Source organism: Lactuca virosa, chromosome 1 (assembly GCF_052849685.1).
Source record: "Lactuca virosa cultivar CGN04683 chromosome 1, Lactuca_virosa_CGN04683_v6, whole genome shotgun sequence".
Classification (NCBI taxonomy): domain Eukaryota; kingdom Viridiplantae; phylum Streptophyta; class Magnoliopsida; order Asterales; family Asteraceae; genus Lactuca; species Lactuca virosa.
Genome location: NC_136426.1, coordinates 319,478,053 through 319,502,554, shown reverse-complemented (window position 1 = coordinate 319,502,554; position 24,502 = coordinate 319,478,053). Strand labels below are relative to the sequence as shown.

Genomic DNA, 24,502 nt, shown 5'->3' with positions numbered 1-24,502 from the left:
TTTCTTTTGGTGGTTAGGTTTTTTCAACGATTAGTTTTATTTTGCAAAAAAAATGATATTTATTTTTATTATTTATACCGATAATTCTTTTTAAAAAAAAAATGATATTTCTACCTAAAGAGGTAAAGGTTATTATTATATTGTTACCGTGTTAGCGTTTAATTTTAAATTAAATGAAGTGTATCATCTTAATTAGAAGTAATTGTCATATATATAACCCTTATTTTATATCTATCCACTTATTATATATAATATTTAAACAAATATGAAATTGTAAATTTTATATAGTTGTTTATTGATTTAGTATCATTTTAGAAAAACTAAAAATACTATTGTTGTTTAAATATTATAATATAATTTTTTTATAATTTTGAAAGATGGTGATAAAACCTAAAGGGAAAGAGCTAGTCTCAACCCCATATCAATTTGTTAATGACATTCATTCGATATTTTGAATAAATTAAAATACTAACGATATATTAAAAAGTTTAATAAGATTTATATAAACTTTATTTTTAATGGTTCATATGTCGTGTCATATAATTACTTACAACGTAAATACAATCATATATTAAGTCCGTTTGTTTAGAATTTGATATGTTTGAATTTTCAAAATAAAATTACAAATTTGATTTTTCATATACTTTTTAATATTCAATTTATTATATATAGATTTAGTCTTTATTTAATCCAAAACAAAAAATCTCATACAAACATTAAATTTAGAAAAAGATATATAAGCCCTAAAAAGAACTCATTTAATAATCAAAATTCAACCAAGACTTAGAACAATTTCTTTATATGCATCCATGATTTTCAAGACGCTTTATAAAAGTAAACAACCACTATAGGAAGTTAACATCACATTCAGATATTTAACTTCTAAAACTTAAACCCAAAACACAAAAAAGCTGAAAAATTAAAACCAGAGAAAACAATGAACGTATTCATAAATAAAAGTGATCGAAAACATGTTCACAAATCTTATGCTTGCAATCTCAATCTCGGTCTCGTCTCATATCTTCCTCCTCTTGCGAAAAAATTCAAATGGCATGGATGAAAAAATGTCATTAATCTGCAAATCTGTGAAACCCATGGAAGAAAACACATATTTCTAATGCCTTTCCAAAAATCAATGTGTTTTTGCTTAGTTTTAAGATATACATCCCTGTAAATGCCTTGGTTTGTTGTAGATATATGAATTCCAAAATAAGATATATAATTCAGTTGAGACTTAATTAGATATGTGTATAGACCAACAAAGAACTATAGAGAAATGTAGAAAATTGAAAACATAAGCTACTAACTGATTAACAAAGGAAGCAAGACTCGCTTTTTACTTATTAAGCATCAGAATGAGAGCAATGAAGCTTGCCACCAAATGCACAAATGTTCCTTATTAATTATAGCCTCTTATATAAAACTTAATTAACACAACTGAACAACATCAGGATGCATCTGGAAAATCGAAACATAAAACTTCATTAACACACCTTTGCATACAACTGCTCAGAGCCTCAGACACATCAAACCTCAAATACCCAACCATGTACATCCACGTACGTACATATAGCAGCAACACAGTTAAATCAAGAAGGGCAAATTGGGAACTTCGCGTTTTCAAGCCTTATTAATGTCTCATGTTAGTAGCTTGGATTCCAAAAAGGGTAAATTTGATGAATACTAAAATCATTGAATATCCATGTACTTACTCGAGACTCAGACCTCTACTTCAAAACCTGCATAAATATACGTAAAATCAATCCAATTCACACAGGTTCTAAAATAGATATTACACATGTTCAAAATCAGAAATTGGTGAATGTGTTAATAGAAAAACATCTATTAAACGCAACAATGAGCCAAAAAAACAAGCTCTTTAAAACTGTTACTCCTTTTGAAACACTCATATATACAGCTTACCCGATTAAGTCCATTATGTCTTAAAGAATCAACAAATTCAAAAAGTCGAACTTATAGAGGCATTGAAATCTTTTACCACTATTTGATAAATGGAGGAATTGGTTTAGTATGGAAAAGTGGCTGATCTGGACGAATTTTAACTTATGTGAATAAATTAGAAAAAAAAATCACAAATTATGGTCGACGTATACTTTGATAGAGCCATATTGAGATCGTCAATCTCTTTCAAAAATAACTCCAGAAAATGGTTGTGTGATAGGACACATATATAACACGAAGTTAGAAAATGGTTCAAACTGCAAACCAATACTAATCTAATTGTATACCTTTAGTTAAATACTCTGATAAAGCCTTGTTTTTCTCTTCCAATTAATCATCGACAGCAACATGTATTAAAAATCCTACAAGTTTCACAAAAAAATCTTGTATGTTTGTAAGATGCTACCAAAACCAAAACATAATAAAGAAAATGGAACATTTTTTTTTTGTAAAATCATAAGAACCCCAATTAATTTCATAGCGAAAATACAAAAGGTAGAACAAATAGTAATTTCTAAAAATATATATATTATTGAATAGTCTATTTTCAAGAGATGATGCTAATCTCCTGTTTTGAGGTCCGGATCTTGCAACCTACAAACCATATAAATAAGAAACATGATTTCAAGAAAAAATATTTAGCAAAAATTAACAAAAACATGCTACGGAGAACAGATAATGAGAATAGGATGTGAATTTTACAAAGAAATATACTTTCATTGGGCTATCGACATAGGTAGGTTCTTGAAACCCCACCGTTCGATGACCCGTTTTCTTGCATACCTAAAACATACAAAACATTATAATACAATCACAACAGAGCATAAAACAAAAATCAACAGAAGTGGTATTACAAAATCCAAATGTTACCTTTTGATTCTTTAAAACTCGAGAAGTGTTGTTTCGATGGAAATGGCTCCTGTATTTAACAACAAAAAAAAAACCTGCAAACTCAGATGTAGAAAAAAAACCCTAAATTGTAAGAAATCTAGCAAAAAAATAAATTTAAATCGAACAAATACTTATGTATATTGAGGGGACGGGGAATGTTTCGAACTTTACTCGAATGAACACCAAATCTGCATCATCTAAATATTCCTTCATTATCTGGGTCTCCGATTTCATTGTCCTCCTTTTTCAGGACCTATAAATGCACACACACATACAAACACACATAAATACAGTTGCTTTGATGCAAATGATGGTGTGAATGGCGGGAGCAATACCAGATGGATGATGATGTTGGAAGATCGTGGTGAATAACCATGGTCATCGTGTTGAAGGAGGTGCTTCTGCTAGCGGTGATAGCTAGGGTTTCTAGAGAGAAAAGGATAGAGTATTCAAAATTTGAAATGAAAATGGGAGAGCGGGGGAAGAAGGTATTGGGAAATGATCGATCCGTGTGCAAGTCCAGGAGATCATCTGGACCATTAGTAGGATAATAAAGGGTCAATATCCTTTCTCCTTGAATTTTAAGACAATAGTCTTAAAATGGGTGGGACCCTCAAACATGTATGTATTATAAGGGTTATATATATATATATATATATATATATATATATATATATATATTGAAAATTTAAAAACTCATTTTGTTTGAATGTATAATAAGCCAAGGGATTAGGGAAGGGAAAAGATTGTGTGCTCAGGTACCATTGTAACTACGACACATGCCCCTATTTGTTGTTGCGTTCTGTGACAACAACACCAGTTTCTTGGAAGTATCCATTTTCTTCTTCCTTTTTTCGGATTATAATATTTAATATGCTGTTTTTATGATATTTTAGTGCTCATATTAAAATTTTAATACTATATTTCTTTATTATTATCAACAATTAAAAATTTAGACAAAAAACTTATATCTTATTAATTTAGTAAAATTTTATAAATCTTTTGATCTTTCATTATCATTTTTAATTATCATTATTATTTTTCTTTCTTACAAGTGGTTTCTAAAACTAATTGATAACATTTACGTGTGTTGGTGTGTTGCAGACTTATTAATTTAAAAAGTTATATTTTTTGTTTTTATACTCCTTTAACTATAAGTTTTAACCACTAACAAAACAAAACTAATAAGCTATATCCCTGGTTTTGTTAGGCTTATATCATTATAGTGAGAGAAAGACAGAGAAAAAGAGATACGAAAAGGAAATAGTAGCACCTGTGATGTTTTTGGTCGGATTATTGTTCTGATAACGACGGAATCAGACACAGAATTGAGCAGCTCCGACAGACTGAGACACGAAGTGTAGTTCGACGAACGGATAGCCGATGCCGGTTCCGTTCCCGGTACCGCTTTTTGGTTATTTTTTAAAATAATCTTTTTTCAAAGTAACATTTTTTTATAGATGACTTTATTTGATAATTTCTTGGCTTATCATGGATAAATCAAATGAGAGTATTTTGATAAGTAAGTTAATTTGAATTACAAAGCATGATGCAAGTTTAATAAATATACATATTTGGTTTTCATGGCATATGCTACTGTGATTGCGAATTTGCTATATGTATATTTTACTTTACAAAAACAAAAAGTGACATCAGATAAGAAAAAATATGTAATAAACATATAAGATTTCAATAAATATGAAAATATAATACAAATTAGTAAAAAATTAATAAACTTTTATTATAGTTGTCATCATCTAAAAAAGGAAGAATGTTAGGCAAGAAGAAGAAGTATGAGGGATTTTAATTTCTCTAATTTTTATTGATAAACTATTATGTAGGATTTGGTTTGTAGAATGTTTTTTAAGGAATTGGATCTATCAAAAGAATTGAAATTTGAACCAAGCAAAATCTGTCAAAAAAAAATAATGTTTGAAATTTTTTTTATTTAAAGAGATGATAAGGGTATTTTGGTCTTTTTGCAAAAATAGAAGAGTTGATTGAATTTTAAAACCAATGTCAACATTTTCATTGAATTTTAAACCAATTATAAAACACCACAAGAATTAAAAATAATAATAATAAAAAAAATACCACTTTCTTTGAATTTGACCTAACCATTGAAATAATAATCGCTTATTTTTCCCTCCCTTGGAAGCCCATCCACAGTTGAGATTTCCAATTCTTTTAACTTGTCATCCTTTGTTCTCAACACTCTTAGCAACACAACTTAAGAAGTTATTTCCATTCCAATGGAATCAACGATTCCATTCCGTTCCTTAATTCCATTAAACCAGAACGAAATTCTACTTTACCTGTGCTGAGTAAGGGGTAATGACTCCAATATCAGAAGCATGTACATCACTTTGAATCAACCTTCTTGCATGTGCTATAGCAATCTCAGCTTCACCTTCATTCAATGTGCTTTCTTCTTCATCCTTCTTTTCCTCCGTATCACACCTAAAAATATAATTATTTTTTTAGAAGACTTCTATGAGAAGAAGAGTAGGTTCAGTGGAAGAATATAATTAATAGATAAATAAGGTTCAGTGGAAGAAGAGTAGATTCAGTGGAAGAAGAAGACTTCTCAACACCTTCAAGCTCATGTAGGGTATGTCCACTTGCATGAGCTTTTAATCTATCATTATTAATTAATTCATTACTCATTATTATTATAACAAATATAATTAATAGATAAATAAGGTTAATAAAAAAAGGTCAGAATTAAATTACCTTATTGTTGTAAAGCTCTTTAGAAGACCAAGTCATTATAAGTTCATGCATGCGATATTGCACAGTCAGCATAGACATGACATCATCTCCATATAAATCTGCAAGGCTTTCAAAAAGAGTCTTTCCTAATCCCTTTTTTTCAGCTTCAACACTTCGAATTGTTGGATGAAGTTGTAAATGATCCCCTGAAAGTAAGAACCTTGAACTCTAAAAAAACAAAATCCCTTTTACTTCAATCATCCAATATGTCGCCAATTTAAAAAAAAGGTTTTGTTTTGTTACCTTGAAAAGAGCAATCCAACAAGCAATCTCTAGGCCTGAGTAGCTTCATCAATAATGACTAAATCAAATGAAATTCCATCTAATTTTCTTGATGATGAACCTGTGAGAGTTGCTAGAATGACAGATGAATTTTTAATTACATTTGTCCCAGCAAGTTGTTGCCTTTTGCCTTCTTCTTTTGAAAGAATCCTAAGTTTTTATGGATTTCCCTCTTTGTGTTTTTATCTTTATCTTTCAACAATTTACTATTTAATACATTCATTTCTTTTCGTATGTCATTGGCAAGAGAACTGTTATCCCCAAAGTAACACCTAACAATAATTAAAATTATTTAAAATACATTTTTTTTATTAAATTAATGGTGATACTTATAATTTATATTCCGTACATGTGCATCAAGAGCACTATCTAATAGTTGAGGCAGTGACCTTGCAGGATGACCCACTCTCACTAACTTTACTCTAATCATGAAATTAAAAATTGGGACAGAATTCAATTAGATTTTTTTTTAAAAACAAATAAATTACAATTAGCTAGTGATAAAACAAATTGATCGTGGTTGATGAATGATGACATAGAGTAACAATTAGATTTCCTTTTTTTTTTAAATCCATGGTTCTATTGAGATAAATATAATAAAAAAAATAAAAACACATACAAATTAGACTTACAGAGTATAGACAGGCATAGAGTATATCACCAGTAAAACAATTATTCACAAATTCGACAATTACAGTGTGAGAGGCATGGTGACACAGTAATAAAGGCAAATGATTTTTACACTCCAGTCACATAATAATAATGAGATAAAGAGATCTAGAGAGCAGATTAACCACATTATGAGGTAGAAAAAGTAGCTAAAATTGTGAGGTACTTACTATCGGAGAGGGGCAAGGCTGCAAGAGGCGCAGGAGTAGAGACTAAACCAAAAGACAGAATTGTCACCCTGAAATAAAAAAATAAAATTAAAAAATAGGAATTTGTTTTGACAAATCAAGTGGAATCGTAAGCATTGAGTTTTGCTATTCAGCAATGTACCTTTATAATAATTTGTTGGAATGTAAGGGTAAAACAGTCATTTAGTCAAAATTTGAAGTAAATCGGGTATAAAGTAGCACGTTCACTGAAGAAAGCTTAAAAAACCTCTGAGTTTCTTCATCATTAGTCCCCATCACACGTTGCTACAAAAAAAAATGAATTTTAATACTAACATAGAATGTAAAAGCATTGTGTAATAATTTTGAAACACAACAAATTGCAAGAACTTACAACAGCTAAAAGCATATCCATAAAATAAATATGCAAAATATCTGGCAACAGAAATATACCCAAAATTTAAGAGCGGGTCCCACAACCTAAAGCATCTATAAAACCTCTTAAGTGAACGAAAGTTATTAAATACCAACATGGTGATCTTATTGTTCATATACATGATACTCTTTGATTGATAAATGGATTCACTAATATATATTTTTTAAATTAGTATGTAGATGATAACCAAAAATATTACCACATAGCTTCAGGAGGGTGAAGACGGTGGCAGCAATACAGAAAACCATGGATATAGCAACCCAGAAATGCTGAAAAATAATAGAATTTTTAGACTATAAGGACAATGGTCTCTTTCAGTTATCTTTGAGAACAAAAGTGAAGGCATGTACATATGAATATACTTTCTTTATGAAATGAACTTACTGGAAGTGTCTTCCATATTACATCATCGCTCACATTTTCATCATCTCCAAGTAATAAGGCCTTGTTCTGTTATATACATTGCAAATTAACAGAATCCAGTTGTATAGGTAATATACAATTTTCAAAAAATAAATAAATAAACACCTGAAATTTCAACAAGAATGGTTACTTCAAATGCCAACAGAGGAAGGAAGACAACCTATAGATTTATTAACTAAACAAAACAAAATTAGTATGGAATTAGAAGCTTGAATGAAAACAATATACATGATATTATTATGTTAACAGTTAATAGAATAACATCATATGTTACAATAAGATCCTTCAAACTATAACAACCACCAATATTTCACAGGATTTATAGTTTTTATAACTTGGATGTGTGAAGGCTTGTTGCAATCAGTTTTCTGTCATTTATGCACTTACAACTTTTCTCTAGACCTCTGAGGCATTTCATCGAATGGGTGGTGAGCGAAAGCTGAAAATTTCCACTCACGCCAAATGGAAAGCTACATATCTTAATCCTTTAGGAGGATTCCAAGTTACGATTGGGGAGATGGTTTTCCAATACACTACAATCATCCATACAATCAAAAAAAGTGAGGGAAGGAAGCGAGTCCTCAACAACAGTGTCTCCGACTAGTGTTTTACAGGGAGTCGATATTACTGTTGAGAGGGAAGAAGTTTTAGGTAACCATATGAGGGTTAATGGGGAATGGATGGTAGGTTACGTTCTTGTAGGCTGTAACGACGACATACAGAAGGCAGTGGTAACAAACGGTTTCCGGAGACTCAAGAGATAAAGGGAAGAGAAATAGGAGATGTGGTTTGACGACGCTGTTCGTGTGTAGAGGAGATTAGGGTTTTCAAGATGTAGAATATAGTAGAAGATAAGATTTTAAGTTACGATCGGACGCGCCTTTATATTTTGGTCGAGGTGACGTCATCAAAAAGATCAAAGGTAGAAAAGTTATTGAAATTCAATTAAGGGTTGTGATTGCTTCATTGGTGAATTAAAGTTTCTCTTTTAATAATATTTAGATATATATATATATATATATATATATATATATATATATATATATATATATAATTATTAAACCTATAATATTATAATAGTATAAGGGTTGAATTTTAAACTTTTAAAATTCTAAGGGTTGGAATTAAAGTATACATGGGGGGGGGTAACTTTACAAATTCCAAAACTTGAGGGCAAGTTTTGAACAATTCAAATACTCTTGGTTTCCATAACTTATGAGTTTAATATGGTTTTTATGGAAGAATTTTCAAATTCCATAACTTGAGGACAAGTTATGGAAGACATAAAAAGATTTTATGATGACATTAAAAATAGAGTCTCTTCCATTTTCATAACCTATGAGACTTAATGTGCTTTTTAAATGAAAAAATCTTCATTTTCCATAACTTGAGGACAAGTTATGGAGTCATAAAAACCATTAAGATCAATTATTCCAATTAACACAAAAATCAAATAATTTTTCTATGATCTAGATCAAACTCATAAGTAAAGATAATTCACACCAACAATTTTCAAGAAATTAGCTAACCACATAAACTAATACAAATCTTGAAACTTTGACAATTATCCTTTATTTGGATCATGATAATCATTACCATAGCATCAAAATCAAATTTTATGAACAAAAACATTTTGTGGTAATGATCCTAATCCAAAACAGGCTAAAAAACTCAAAAATCTGCATCCAGGACAGCCAACTCCTCGAGTGCAAGAGCTGACTCGTCGAGTTGGTCAAATTTGTGAGTGGACTCGGTGAGTCACTCATCCAACTCGGAGAGTTCAAGGCAAAAACCATGCCACTCGGCGAGTTAAGCAGGGAACTCGGTGAGTTCTTCTGTCAGCCAACAGAAAATTCGATTTTTTTTTGCTCCGAAAACCAATAATTACATCAAATATAATAAAAAACAGCCCATGGCTCTGATACCACTGTTGGGGTTTTCTATACTACAACATCCTATGGTGCACATACAACCCTAAATGCCTTGGATCTATGTTTTCTCTAATTATACATGTAATGATATTTCCAAAGCATTAAGTATATAACTAGCATGCAAATAACATAAACAATATGAAATACTAGTTAGGATGGCATACCTTTTATGTAGCTTGAAATCTTGTTGTATTTGGCCTTAAGAGATTAGCACCAAAAGTATGAATGGCTCAAATAGCTCACAACTTACCTAGGACAAATGTGGCTCTTGAGAGAGAATTCCATGCACCAAAACACCTCCATATTTCTCTAAGAAAAGAAGCACCCGTTTTGATCATGAAGTAACATATTTATATGTTGGATTCCAAGGGTCATGGGTGTAACCCAAATCCATACCCATGGGTTTTATGATCCATGGTTCATGTGGCCTAACTCTTTATGTATCCATACATAAACTTGGTCCAACATGGATCGTAAGCCCAACACATATAAATATAACTAATTACCATAATTAGTCCCCATAGATTTAATTAGTCTCTTTTGATCACTAAATTAATTCCAAATTAATTCTTGATCAATACTAATTAAAACATATGATTTCATATTAATATATTAGAACTTATAATATATTAATAAATCATATATAACCTTCTCTCAAGAGTCCATCCTAACAAATTGTCCTGGTGTTATGCAACCCAAATGGATCATGCTACTCTCGGGTCGAGTACATACCAATAATAGTTATGGGCCTAGACATCTAATCCAACAAATTGGATACAAGACCATGTAGGGGAGCCCATGTCATTCCTAGGTAAAGACCATGTGGGGTAGCCCATGACAATTGGAGATAAGACCATGTGGGGGAGCGCATGGCATTCCCATGTAAAGACCATGTGGGGTAGCCCATGGCACGATGGTATAAGACCATGGGGGGAGCCCACGGCATCCTTATATGTTTATATGCATTGTTTATATGATATGTAGTATACTAGTTGTTTATATGGTATGTGTTATGCTAGTTGTTTATGTGATGTGTGATATGCTAGTTGTCTTTGTGATACTTGCATGGAAGACCCCGAGGGGAGCCAGTGGCCGTTGGATATAAGACCATGTGGGGTAGCCCATGGCATTCCCAGTTAAAGACCATGTGGCGTAGCCCATGGCATGAAGGTGTAAGACCCTGGGGGAGCCCACAACATCCTTACAGGTTTATGTATGCATGGCTTATATGATTGATATGGTTTATGTAGCTGTTATAGCTAGTATGGATTATGTGGTTATGTGGATTGTGTGGGGTATGCTCTGGGGAACTCACTAAGCTTTGTGCTTACGGTTTACAGTTTTGGTTTTAGGTATCATCGATTTGGAAAAAGGAGGGCTCAGATTGATCGCAGTGCACACACCTATGATTTCCGCAATGAATGATGTTGGGATAAACTCTGATAAATCTTAGAAATGGTATCAATGTTTTAGCTATATTAAAAATGAAAAATTTACCCTTGATTTTTGGGTCGTTACAAGTTGGTATCAGAGCCTTGATTTGAGGGATTCAGACATATTTTCGGGTGTGTCTGATCTCAAACTGAGGATCTGTTAACTTTTCAAAAGAAAAATGTTTTAAGGAAAGAATTTATAAGACAAGAAAGGATGTGGTGCATGCAATCAGCGGAGCTCAAGTAAGTTTCCCAGAATACCCACATATGTTATCTGTTATGACTTGGTTTATGAATATGTGAATCACATGCTAGTTAGGGCTAGGGGAGATGCCTGTATATGTTGTATAAGCTGGTAGACTTGTGTGCTAGTGCTGAGTAGTCAGCAATAGATTGGCCTGATATGTGGTGCTTGTAGCCTTGGTAATATTTGATGCCATGCTAGAATGAGAATGATTATTGGTACTAGTAACTGCTACGTGTATGCTTTTAAAATTGTATACGATTAGGATCTTATAGCCTTAGAATAATTGATTTGGCCTTATTTCCTGTTCATTGTCTGGTTGTGGTCCTAGGGTAGAGTCTATTATTCGAAAGTCTATTAGATCTTGTTCAGTGTATAATTTGAATGCATAAGGCAGCCGACAGTAAGGATGGATGGATGTGGACAACGCAAGTTGCGATATGTGGGCTGAATGTTCGATGATAGTCCTTTGGATCGGAGTGCTACTGCACGAATGCTGCTTGCTTTGTGCTTTGTGGAACTCCTAAGTGATGGGTGTAACGCCCCGATTATCAGGTATTGATTTAATGTGTGAGTTCTTGATTTCAAGAGCTACTCGACGAGTTGATTGCCCTACTCGTCGAGTAGCAGCGGGTTGGTCCACGTATTTTAATGACCTACTCGCCGAGATCAAGAAGGGACTCGACGAGTAGGAGCTGGCAGATGAAACCCTAAATCTCGGGGTTTTGCACCCTATTTAAAGGATCATTGGCCTCCCCCAGCCTCCCCTTTACTACCCCTTGTCCCTCTCAAACCCTAAATCGTGTGTGTGTGTTCTTTTGGTGTGTTCAAGCTTGGAGGAGGAACTTTGGAGAAGGAAACACTTGGGGAAGCAAGGAAATCAAGGCTAGGAACTCGTGGGGAGCTAAGAGATTCATCAGTTGTCACTCTCTGGAAGGTATTAAGCTGTTCCTTTAGCTCACCTCTCTTTTAACCTCTTTTGGATGGGTTTTATGAAAGGCTCCCCATGTTTAAGCTAAGATCTGAAGTTGTAACTTCAGATCTGGACTCCCTTTGACCTCTAGATCCATAAAGTCATCAGCCTTGCCTAGTAGGAGCCTTCCCTCAAGTGTGAGACTTCATTGCAAGCTTAGTTTTGCCATTTAAGGGTCATAAAGCTTTGCATGCACGTAAAGTTTGCGACTTTACGTGATAAACATGCTCTAGAAGCTTGGATCTGTAATCTGGAACCTTGTCATGGCTTAAAAAGCGTCTGCTTGGATAAAGGTCTGCAAGGACTCGACGAGTTGGATGAACAACTCGACGAGCCCGTTGAAGATGGTCATGAACTCGACGAGTTGGATGAACAACTCGACGAGTCCGTTGAAGATTGCCTTGAACTCGGCGAGTCGTTCGAAGACTCGGAGAGTCGGCTAGGGTTTCTCCAATTCTTGGACACGTATGAACTCGGCGAGTTAAAGGGGAACTCGACGAGCCAATCAAGGATTTCACGACTTCTTGAGTTCAGGAAGGACTCGACGAGTCGGTGAACTGCACTCGACGAGTCGAGTCAACATGGACTGTTGACTTTGACTGTGGACTTTGACTTGGACCAAGGGTTGACCATTTGACTTCTGAGGGTATTCTGGTAATTTGGAGATTTATGAAAAAGGGTTTTATGGTAACTATAGGTGGTGGAGCTCGTGTTGGTGATCCGGGAGTTGAGCTTTCTAGTTTCAGACGACAGTTGCAAGGTGAATTATCCTCACTATACTAAGGGGTCTAAGGCACCAAGGCCGACCCATTGGATATGATATCCTAGTAGTTGTATTATGTTGAGTATGAGTTAGGTTATGCATGCTAGTTTGATATGCTAGAGGGTAGGTCTGTAGGACTACCTGTGATACTGATTGATTACTTGTATGTGCATTTATCTGTTACATGTCGACATGTTAAGTGGGATGGGTTGAGGTTCGTGCAGGATAGTCGGGGACTATTGACCCGATGCGGTCGGGTTTGGGTTCCGATGTCTGGTGGGGTTAGGCAGACGGTTATGGAGGAGGCTCATAAGTCTCATTTCTCTATTCACCCAGGGGCCACCAAGATGTACCGGGATTTGAGTTTGAGCTATTGGTGGCCGTGCATGAAGCGAGAAATCGCTTGGTACGTCGAGAGGTGCTTGACCTGTAGGATGGTCAAGGCCGAGCATCAGAAGCCGCATGGCAAGCTGCAGCCCCTGGAGATTCCCATGTAGGAATGGGAACATATCACGATGGATTTTATTACCAAGTTGCCGAGGACGGCGAAGGGGTTTGATGCTATATGGGTTATCGTGGATCGATTGACCAAGAGTGCCCATTTCTTGGCTATACGGGAGAGCTCATCGGCCGAGAAATTGGCCGAAGTGTACGTTCGCGAGATCGTGTCTCGCCATGGGGTTCCCGTTTCCATTTTCTCTGATCGGGATGTCAGGTTTACCTCCCGCTTCTGGCAAAAGTTCCATGAGGAGCTGGGCACGCGGTTGCACTTCAGCACAACATTCCACCCGCAGACAGACGGCCAGAGCGAGCGGACTATTCAGACCCTCGAGGACATGTTGAGGGTGTGTGTCATTGATTTTGGTGGGAGTTGGGATTCTCACCTACCGCTTGCGGAGTTCGTCTACAACAACAACTATCATTCTAGCCTTGGCGCCCTGCCATTCGAGCTGTTGTATGGGCGGAGATGTCGTACCCCAGTTTGTTGGGGTGAGGTTGGTCACAGGGTCATGGGTCGGACGGAGGTGGTCTTGCAAACTACCAAGAAGATTCGGCAGATTAGGCAGCGACTGCAGACCTCTCAGAGTCGGCAGAAGAGTTACGCCTACCGACGCCGCTCCGAGTTAGAGTTTCAGGTCGGTGACATGGTACTCCTGAAGGTCTCGCCCTGGAAAGGCGTGATCCGCTTCAGGAAGAGGGGAAAATTGGGTCCCCGATATATTGGGCCGTTTAGGATCATTGCCAGGGTTGGCAAGGTAGCTTACAGGCTAGAGCTGCCAGAGGAGCTTAGTCGGATACACATCACTTTCCACGTTTCGCAGCTGCGAAAGTGCATTACGGATCAAGAGGAGGTGGTGCCGCTGGATGATATTCAGGTTGATGAACGCCTGAATTACGTAGAGAGGCCTGTGGCCATACTGGAGAAAAAGATGAAGATTCTGAGGAATAAGGAGATACCTTTGGTGAAAGTACAGTGGGAGCATCGGAGGGGGTCCGAGTGGACGTGGGAGATGGAGGCTGAAATGCGGGAGCATTACCCGGAGATATTCGCTGCAGCAGACTTCGAGGACGAAGTCTAGTTCAAGTGGGGGAGAATTGTAACGCCCCGATTCTCAGGTATTGATTTAATGTGTGAGTTCTTGATTTCAAGAGCTACTCGACGAGTTGATTGCCCTACTCGTCGAGTAGCAACGGGTTGGTCCACGTATTTTAATGACCTACTCGCCGAGTCCAAGAAAGGACTCGACGAGTAGGAGCTGGCAGATGAAACCCTAAATCTCGGGGTTTTGCACCCTATTTAAAGGATCATTGGCCTCCCCCACCCTCCCCTTTACTGCCCTTGTCCCTCTCAAACCCTAAATCGTGTGTGTGTGTGTGTGTTCTTTTGGTGTGTTCATGCTTGGAGGAGGAACTTTGGAGAAGGAAACACTTGGGGAAGCAAGGAAATCAAGGCTAGGAACTCGTGGGGAGCTAAGAGATTCATCAGTTGTCACTCTCTGGAAGGTATTAAGCTGTTCCTTTAGCTCATCTCTCTTTTAACCTCTTTTGGATGGGTTTTTTTGAAAGGCTCCCCATGTTTAAGCTAAGATCTGAAGTTGTAACTACAGATCTAGACTCCCTTTGACCTCTAGATCCATAAAGTCATCAGCCTTGCCTAGTAGGAGCCTTCCCTCAAGTGTGAGACTTCATTGCAAGCTTAGTTTTGCCATTTAAGGGTCATAAAGCTTTGCATGCATGTAAAGTTTGCGACTTTACGTGATAAACATGCCCTAGAAGCTTGGATCTGTAATTTGGAACCTTGCCATGGCTTAAAAAGCGTCTGCATGGATAAAGGTCTGCAAGGACTCGACGAGTTGGATGAACAACTCGACGAGCCCGTTGAAGATGGTCATGAACTCGATGAGTTGGAAGAACAAATCGGCGAGTCCGTTGAAGATTGCCTTGAACTCGGCGAGTCGGCTAGGGTTTCTCCCATTTCTTGGACACGTATGAACTCGGCGAGTTAAAGGGGAACTCGACGAGCCAATCAAGGATTTCACGACTTCTTGAGTTCAGGAAGGACTCGACGAGTCGGTGAACTGCACTCGACGAGTCGAGTCAACATGGACTGTTGACTTTGACTGTGGACTTTGACTTGGACCAAGGGTTGACCAGTTGACTTCTGAGGGTATTCTGGTAATTTGGAGATTTATGAAAAAGGGTTTTATGGTAACTATAGGTGGTGGAGCTCGTGTTGGTGATCCGGGAGTTGAGCTTTCTAATTTCAAACGACAGTTGCAAGGTGAGTTATCCTCACTATACTAAGGGGTCTAAGGCACCAAGGCCGACCCATTGGATATGATATCCTAGTAGTTGTATTATGTTGAGTATGAGTTAGGTTATGCATGCTAGTTTGATATGCTAGAGGGTAGGTCTGTAGGACTACCTGTGATACTGATTGATTACTTGTATGTGCATTTATCTATTACATGTCGACATGTTAAGTGGGATGGGTTGAGGTTGTACTGCTCCGTGCGGTAGCCAACAAACCCTATAGTATTCCAGATATGAGCTGAGGGCCCGATAGGCATTCCAGACTCATACTGAGGACTTGGGAGCATTCCAGATACGAGCTGAGGGCCCGGTAGGCATTCCAGACTCGTACTGAGGGCTCGGTGGCAATCCAGATGTGAGCTGAGGGTCCGGTAGGCATTCCAGACTCACACTGTGGGCCCAGGGGTATTCCAGTCTGTAAAGCTGTGGACCCGTTACATGCTGTTCTGTTCAGTTTGTTATGTTATGATGTTGCTGACATGGTTATGTGGACTGTATGTGTATCGGTATTTTGGGGGTAACTCACTAAGCTTTCGGGCTTACAGTTTCAGTTTATTGTTTCAGGTACATTAGGGGATCGTGGCAAGGCAAAGGCATGATCGTACAACTCCTCGTATTATCTTTATGTTTCTGGGAATACTCTAATAAATAATATTTTGAAAACAAAGTTGTAATGTTTTGATGAACTTGACATGTTTTAAAAGTTTAAATTTGTTTGAAATTTTTGGGTGTTACAAGTTGGTATTAGAGCCTTGGTTTGAGTGAATTGGAGGAACACTCGTGTGACTCCAGTCTCAAATCAAGGAAAAGATTTTCAAAATGAATTCTAAAATGGTTTTCAAAATAAGTAAAGGAGGATGCAGGGTGTACGATCAGTCGGAGCCAGTAAGTAGACCCCAAAATACCATATTAGTTATTTGATTATGAGATATGTTAGAACAGCATGTTAGCACTAGGCTAGGGATCTTCAGGAATTGCACGATAGAATTGTCTGATTTCATGATGCCTTCTAGCCTAGGGTTTCCTTTATATGAAATTGACATCATTACTGTAGTTGCTTAGTGTATGCATCACAGTTATACATAATTAAGATCTTATAGCTTGAGAATGTTTGATTTGGCCTTATGTTCTGTTCTTGTTTGATTGGGAGCTTAGGGTAGGATTGGATATTCGAAAGTCTATAGGGTCCAGCGTTATGTATGGATAGCATACACTACTGCTACAGGGTTGGTGGAAGTTTCATGGATAGGTGGGTTATGTGAGAGGCCGGTAGGCCAGTTATGAAATATTTAGCATTCCTCTAGGAGTAAGGATTGAGCGCTCGCCATGTTGTGTATTCAGTTAGGGCGTTGTGGTGATACTTGAGACAAATGTGGGTAGGTGTGGAAGGTAGTAGGGGTCCATACTACTGGAAGCATAGGACCCATACGCGTAGCAAGGAAGTCACCACCCCTAGGGTTAGTAGGGAGTTGGCTCCCAGTTATTTATATGGATTATCTGATATCTTGTGGTATGTTTCAGAATGGTGATGACGAGGCGCTTCGTGGCTGGATCCGGTTCGGGATCAGGATCAAGGGACAGAGGCCAGGAGGGGCCGACAGCACCTGAGCCGGTGGTGCAGATGGGTACAGAGGAGTTGGATGACAGGATTCGAGAGATCCTGCATGATGAGGTTGCTGCTGCATTTCGGGCTCAGTTACCGGAGATGTTCGGGTCGATTAAGACCGCCATGGTGGAGTATTTTGATGAGCGCTACGTAGCCCTTGCAGAGACAGCCGCCGCAGCAGCTGCATCAGCTGTATCAACGGCAGGGGGAGGAGTTGGTAGAGGTTTTCAGTACAGGGACTTCGATAGCACGAAGCCCCCTACTTTTGATGGGACGCAGGATCCCATCAAGGCTATGAGATGGATTTCAGATGTGGAGGGGTGTTTCTTCACCTGCTCGTGTCCTGCTGACCAGAAGGTCAGGTGTGCTCTGAACCTGCTTAGGTCTGGCGCCAAGGACTGGTGGAGACTTGCGACTGGGTCGTACACTGATGATCAGAGAGCTGCTGTTGCTTGGGAACAGTTCAGGGACATGTTCCGCGCCCGCTACATTCCGCGGGTTGAGCGGAAACGTTTGGTACAGGAGTTTCTGAGTCTGAGACAGGATGGGGAGTCGGTGACGGAGATCACCTGGATGTTCACTGAGAGGGCGATGTTTTGCCCGGAGTTTGCTTCAGAGCAGGCTCAGATGACCCGTTATCTGAGCATGCTCAAGACGGATATCCGTCAGTTTGTGTCTACCCAGCGATGTGTTACTCTTCTAGAGTTGCAGGAGGCCGCCAGACGGCATGAGTTGGAGATTGAGCAGTAGTTGAGAGAGCAGCGGCAGGCCCCGACACATTCTTAGCTGACACCGAAGCGGTCTAAGACCGTTGGTACTAGGACCGGGGGTCAGCAGAGCCGCACTTGTGGGAAGTGTGGCAAGGGTCATTCTGGTGTGTGTCGAGTTGGTAGTGGGTGCCACAGGTGTGGCAAGGAGGGGCATTACGCGAAGGACTGTCGCCAGGCCGCCCCAGTTCAGGGTATGAGGTTATGCTATCACTGCGATCAGGTTGGCCACATGAGGGCCAACTGTCCACTACTTGCCGCCAAGCCGGCACAGGCTCCTGCACCGGCTACGTTGAGGATTACCGATGGGAGGCAGGGAAGAGAAGAGCCTCCAAAGGCTCAGGGACGCGCATTTCAGCTTACGGTCGAGGAGGCCAAGGCAGCACCGGATGTGGTTGCTGGTATGTTTCTATCCTTTATCTCATTTACTATATATGCTGTATGCTTATCTGTTGTACCTGTGATTAGGTACGTTTCTAGTGAACTCCTTGCCTGCTTTAGTTTTGTTCGACTCGGGGGCGAGTCGGTCTTTTGTATCTTAGACTTTTAGTAGGGAGTTCAGAGTGCCAGTAGGCGAGCTAGAGTGTCCGTTGAGAGTTTCTATCGCCAACGAACACGGGGTTTCTGCTTCTTCAGTGTATCGAGGGTGTGACTTGGAGATTTTCGGGGTGTCCTTTCCGATAGATTTTATTCCGATCCCCATGGGGGAGGTGTGCCTGATTGTAGGCATGGATTGGCTCAGTCCGTTCGGTGCTATGATTGATTGCGAGGGCCAGCGAGTGGTAGTTCGAACCCCAAGTGGGGGAGAACTGATTGTATATGGCGAGGGCACCAGAGTGGGATCAGGGTTTTGCTCAACTGCCAGGGCTCGGCAGTACATTCAGCAGGGGTGTGCGGGTTATCTAGCGTATGTGGTAGATACACGAGTCAGGGATCAGATTTCGGTTTCCGATGTATCGGTGGTCAGGGAGTTTGCAGATGTGTTTCCGGAGGAGTTGCCAGGGATACCTCCGGAGAGGCAGGTCGAGTTCAGGATCGACCTAGTGCCAGGTGCGGCCCCTATCGCTAAGGCGCTGTACCGATTGGCACCACCAGAGATGCAGGAGCTGTCATCGCAGCTACAGGAACTGCTGAGCAAGCAGTTCATTCGACCTAGCAGTTCCCCATGGGGAGCGCCGATTCTTTTTGTCCGGAAGAAGGAAGGTTCGCATCGGATGTGCATTGATTACCGGGAGTTGAATAAGTTAACGGTGAAGAACCGTTACCCACTCCCGAGGATAGACGATCTCTTCGATCAGTTGCAGGGCGCATCTTGGTTTTCCAAGATAGACTTGAGGTCTGGGTATCATCAGGTCAGGGTCAGAGAGGAGGACGTAGAGAAGACCGCGTTCCGAACTCGTTATGGACATTACGAGTTCGTGGTGATGCCGTTTGGGCTCACCAACGCGCCAGCAGTGTTTATGGACCTGATGAATCGGGTTTGCAGGCCGATGCTCGATCGTTCGGTTATTGTGTTCATAGACGATATCTTGGTGTATTCCAAGACCCAAGAGCAGCATGAGGAGCATCTGCGAGAGCTGTTGGGAGTTCTGAGACGAGAACGGTTGTACGCCAAGTTCTCGAAGTGTGAGTTTTGGTTACGAGAGGTCCAGTTCCTCGGACATCTCGTTAACCAGGAGGGGATTTTGGTCGATCCGGTCAAAATCGAGGCGGTTATGCAGTGGGAGATTCCGAAATCTCCCTCAGATATTAGGAGTTTTCTGGGATTGGCAGGGTACTACCGGAGGTTCATACGGGATTTCTCCAAGATTGCAGTACCCCTCACTCGTCTGACGAGGAAGGGGGTGGATTTCTGGTGGGGCCCCGAGCAGCAGAGGGCGTTTGAGACCCTCCGTCAACGTTTGTGTGAGGCACCAGTCTTGACTCTTCCGGAAGGAGTCGAGGATTTTGTAGTGTTCTGTGATGCATCCATCACAGGTTTAGGGGCGGTCCTCATGTAGAGAGGACGAGTGATAGCCTATGCATTGCGACAGCTGAAGCCGCATGAGACGAGATACCCTACGCATGACTTGGAGCTGGGGGCGGTGGTAATCGCCCTCAAGATATGGAGACATTACCTCTATGGGGTCCGCTGTACCATTTACACGGATCACAAGAGCTTGAGACATATCATGGATCAGCCGAACCTGAACATGAGGCAGCGCAGGTGGCTGGATGTAGTTAAGGACTACAATTGCGAGATCCTTTACCACCCTGGTAAAGCGAATGTGGTTGCGGATGCTTTGAGCCGCAAGTTAGCTGGGTCTTCCACCCCCGCTGTATGTATGAGGATAGCGGTGGATTCTCCGGTTGTGAGTTTGATCAGAGATGCCCAGGTAGAGGGCATGCGACCGGAGAATTGAAAGCTGGAGAGGATCAAGGGTGAGAATACCCGGTTCGTGCAGGATAGTCGGGGACTATTGACCCGATGCGGTCGGGTTTGGGTTCCGATGTCTGGTGGGGTTAGGCAGACGGTTATGGAGGAGGCTCATAAGTCTCATTTCTCTATTCACCCGGGGCCCCCAAGATGTACTGGGATTTGAGTTTGAGCTATTGGTGTCCGTGCATGAAGCGAGAAATCGCTTGGTACGTCGAGAGGTGCTTGACCTGTAGGATGGTCAAGGCCGAGCATCAGAAGCCGCATGGCAAGCTGCAGCCCCTGGAGATTCCCATGTGGAAATGGGAACAGATCACGATGGATTTTATTACCAAGTTGCCGAGGACGGCGAAGGGATTTGATGCTATATGGGTCATCGTGGATCGATTGACCAAGAGTGCCCATTTCTTGGCTATACGGGAGAGCTCATCGGCCGAGAAATTGGCCGAAGTGTACGTTCGCGAGATCGTGTCTCGCCATGGGGTTCCCGTTTCCATTGTCTCTGATCGGGATGTCAGGTTTACCTCCCGCTTCTGGCAAAAGTTCCATGAGGAGCTGGGCATGCGGTTGCACTTCAGCACAACATTCCACCCGCAGACAGACGGCCAGAGCGAGCGGACTATTCAGACCCTCGAGGACATGTTGAGGGCGTGTGTCATTGATTTTGGTGGGAGTTGGGATTCTCACCTACCGCTTGCGGAGTTCGCCTACAACAACAACTATCATTCTAGCCTTGGCGCCCCGCCATTCGAGCTGTTGTATGGGCGGAGATGTCGTACCCCAGTTTGTTGGGGTGAGGTTGGTCACAGGGTCATGGGTCGGACGGAGGTGGTCTTGCAGACTACCGAGAAGATTCAGCAGATTAGGCAGCGACTGCAGACCTCTCAGAGTCGGCAGAAGAGTTACGCCTACCGACGCCGCTCCGAGTTAGAGTTTCAGGTCGGTGACATGGTACTCCTGAAGGTCTCGCCCTGGAAAGGCGTGATCCGCTTCAGGAAGAGGGGAAAATTGGGTCCCCGATATATTGGGCCGTTCAGGATCATTGCCAGGGTTGGCAAGGTAGCTTACAGGCTAGAGCTGCCAGAGGAGCTTAGTCGGATACACAACACTTTCCACGTTTCGCAGCTGCGAAAGTGCATTATGGATCAAGAGGAGGTGGTGCCGCTGGATGATATTCAGGTTGATGAACGCCTGAATTACGTACAGAGGCTTGTGGCCATACTGGAGAAAAAGATGAAGGTTATGAGGAATAAGGAGATACCTTTGGTGAAAGTACAGTGGGAGCATCGGAGGGGGTCTGAGTGGACGTGGGAGATGGAGGCTGAAATGCGGGAGCATTACCCAGAGATATTCGCTGCAGCAGACTTCGAGGACGAAGTCTAGTTCAAGTGGGGGAGAATTGTAACGCCCCGATTCTCAGGTATTGATTTAATGTGTGAGTTCTTGATTTCAAGAGCTACTCGACGAGTTGATTGCCCTACTCGTCGAGTAGCAACGGGTTGGTCCACGTATTTTAATGACCTACTCGCCGAGTCCAAGAAAGGACTCGACGAGTAGGAGCTGGCAGATGAAACCCTAAATCTCGGGGTTTTGCACCCTATTTAAAGGATCATTGGCCTCCCCCACCCTCCCCTTTACTGCCCTTGTCCCTCTCAAACCCTAAATCGTGTGTGTGTGTGTGTGTTCTTTTGGTGTGTTCAAGCTTGGAGGAGGAACTTTGGAGAAGGAAACACTTGGGGAAGCAAGGAAATCAAGGCTAGGAACTCGTGGGGAGCTAAGAGATTCATCAGTTGTCACTCTCTGGAAGGTATTAAGTTGTTCCTTTAGATCATCTCTCTTTTAACCTCTTTTGGATGGGTTTTATGAAAGGCTCCCCATGTTTAAGCTAAGATCTGAAGTTGTAACTTCAGATCTGGACTCCCTTTGAACTCTAGATCCATAAAGTCATCAGCCTTGCCTAGTAGGAGCCTTCCCTCAAGTGTGAGACTTCATTGCAAGCTTAGTTTTGCCATTAAAGGGTCATAAAGCTTTGCATGCACGTAAAGTTTGCGACTTTACGTGATAAACATGCCCTAGAAGCTTGGATCTGTAATTTGGAACCTTATCATGGCTTAAAAAGCGTCTGCATGGATAAAGGTCTGCAAGGACTCGGCGAGTTGGATGAACAACTCGACGAGCCCGTTGAAGATGGTCATGAACTCGACGAGTTGGATGAATAACTCGGCGAGTCCGTTGAAGATTGCCTTGAACTCGGCGAGTCGGCTAGGGTTTCTCCTATTTCTTGGACACGTATGGACTCAGCGAGTTAAAGGGGAACTTGACGAGCCAATCAAGGATTTCACGACTTCTTGAGTTCAGGAAGGACTCGACGAGTCGGTGAACTGCACTCGACGAGTCGAGTCAACATGGACTGTTGACTTTGACTGTGGACTTTGACTTGGACCAAGGCTTGACCAGTTGACTTCTGAGGGTATTCTGGTAATTTGGAGATTTATGAAAAAGGGTTTTATGGTAACTATAGGTGGTGGAGCTCGTGTTGGTGATCCGGGAGTTGAGCTTTCTAGTTTCAGACGACAGTTGCAAGGTGAGTTATCCTCACTATACTAAGGGGTCTAAGGCACCAAGGCCGACCCATTGGATATGATATCCTAGTAGTTGTATTATGTTGAGTATGAGTTAGGTTATGCATGCTAGTTTGATATGCTAGAGGGTAGGTCTGTAGGACTACCTGTGATACTGATTGATTACTTGTATGTGCATTTATCTATTACATGTCGACATGTTAAGTGGGATGGGTTGAGGTTGTACTGCTCCGTGCGGTAGCCAACAAACCCTATAGTATTCTAGATATGAGCTGAGGGCCCGGTAGGCATTCCAGACTCATACTGAGGACTTGGGAGCATTCTAGATACGAGCTGAGGGCCCGATAGGCATTCCAGATTCGTACTGAGGGCTCGGTGGCAATCCAGATGTGAGCTGAGGGCCCGATAGGCATTCCAGACTCACACTGTGGGCCCAGGGGTATTCCAGTCTGTAAAGCTGTGGACCCGTTACATGCTGTTCTGTTCAGTTTGTTATATTATGATGTTGCTGACATGGTTATGTGGACTGTATGTGTATCGATATTTTGGAGGTAACTCACTAAGCTTTCGGGCTTACAGTTTCAGTTTATTGTTTCAGGTACATCAGGGGATCGTGGCAAGGCAAAGGCATGATCGTACAGCTCCTCGTATTATGTTTATGTTTTTGGGAATACTCTGATAAATAATATTTTGAAAACAAAGTTGTAATGTTTTGATGAACTTGACATGTTTTAAAAGTTTAAATTTGTTTGAAATTTTTGGGTGTTACAATGGGAGTCAGCCACTAAGTGGATATGAAGATATCCAGGAGGTGGATGGCTGGCATCATGGGGAGTTCTTCAGCAGCTGATGGTAGGGTGAGATTGGGAACTAGGAAAGCCCAGGTTATGCTCCAGTGAGTTAGTGTGGTGGTTCGGTGAAGTTGGGAACCTAGGGGGAGCCTAAGAGTTGTTTTGGTGGGTATTGTGTTGCTGTTTAGCGGATATTGGGTGCACCAGTGGAGTAGGTAACTTAGAGGATTCGAGAGGATTGTTGAGGAAAGTTTGGATAGGTGTGGAAGGTAGTATGGGTCCATACTAGTGAAAGCACATGATCCATGCTCGAATCGGTGAGAGTCTTGGAGAATCTAAAGAGCTTATGGGAAAGAGAATTTTTGGTTATGATCTGATAGTTAGGATAGCTGCTTTGCCAGATGAGGATGAGCATACATGTAGAAGGACCAGGGTTTGGTCCCGACTCCGGTGGTTAGCCGGTTAATGGAAGGACTACCACAGTTTTGATGCTTGTATCAGGCGGTAAGGAGTAATTGTGAGATCTATTGCACTATCGGGATTGGAGACTATGCCTTGGGGGTAGTTATTAGCCTGGTTT

The 24,502-nt window shown here is 40.8% G+C and overlaps 1 pseudogene; it reads right to left on the bottom strand.

Annotated features, from left to right (window-relative positions):
• Positions 1–4,672: 4,672 nt before the first annotated feature.
• LOC145131192 (uncharacterized) lies at positions 4,673–6,343 on the bottom strand (annotated as a pseudogene).
• Between the last annotated feature and the right edge of the window lie 18,159 nt (positions 6,344–24,502).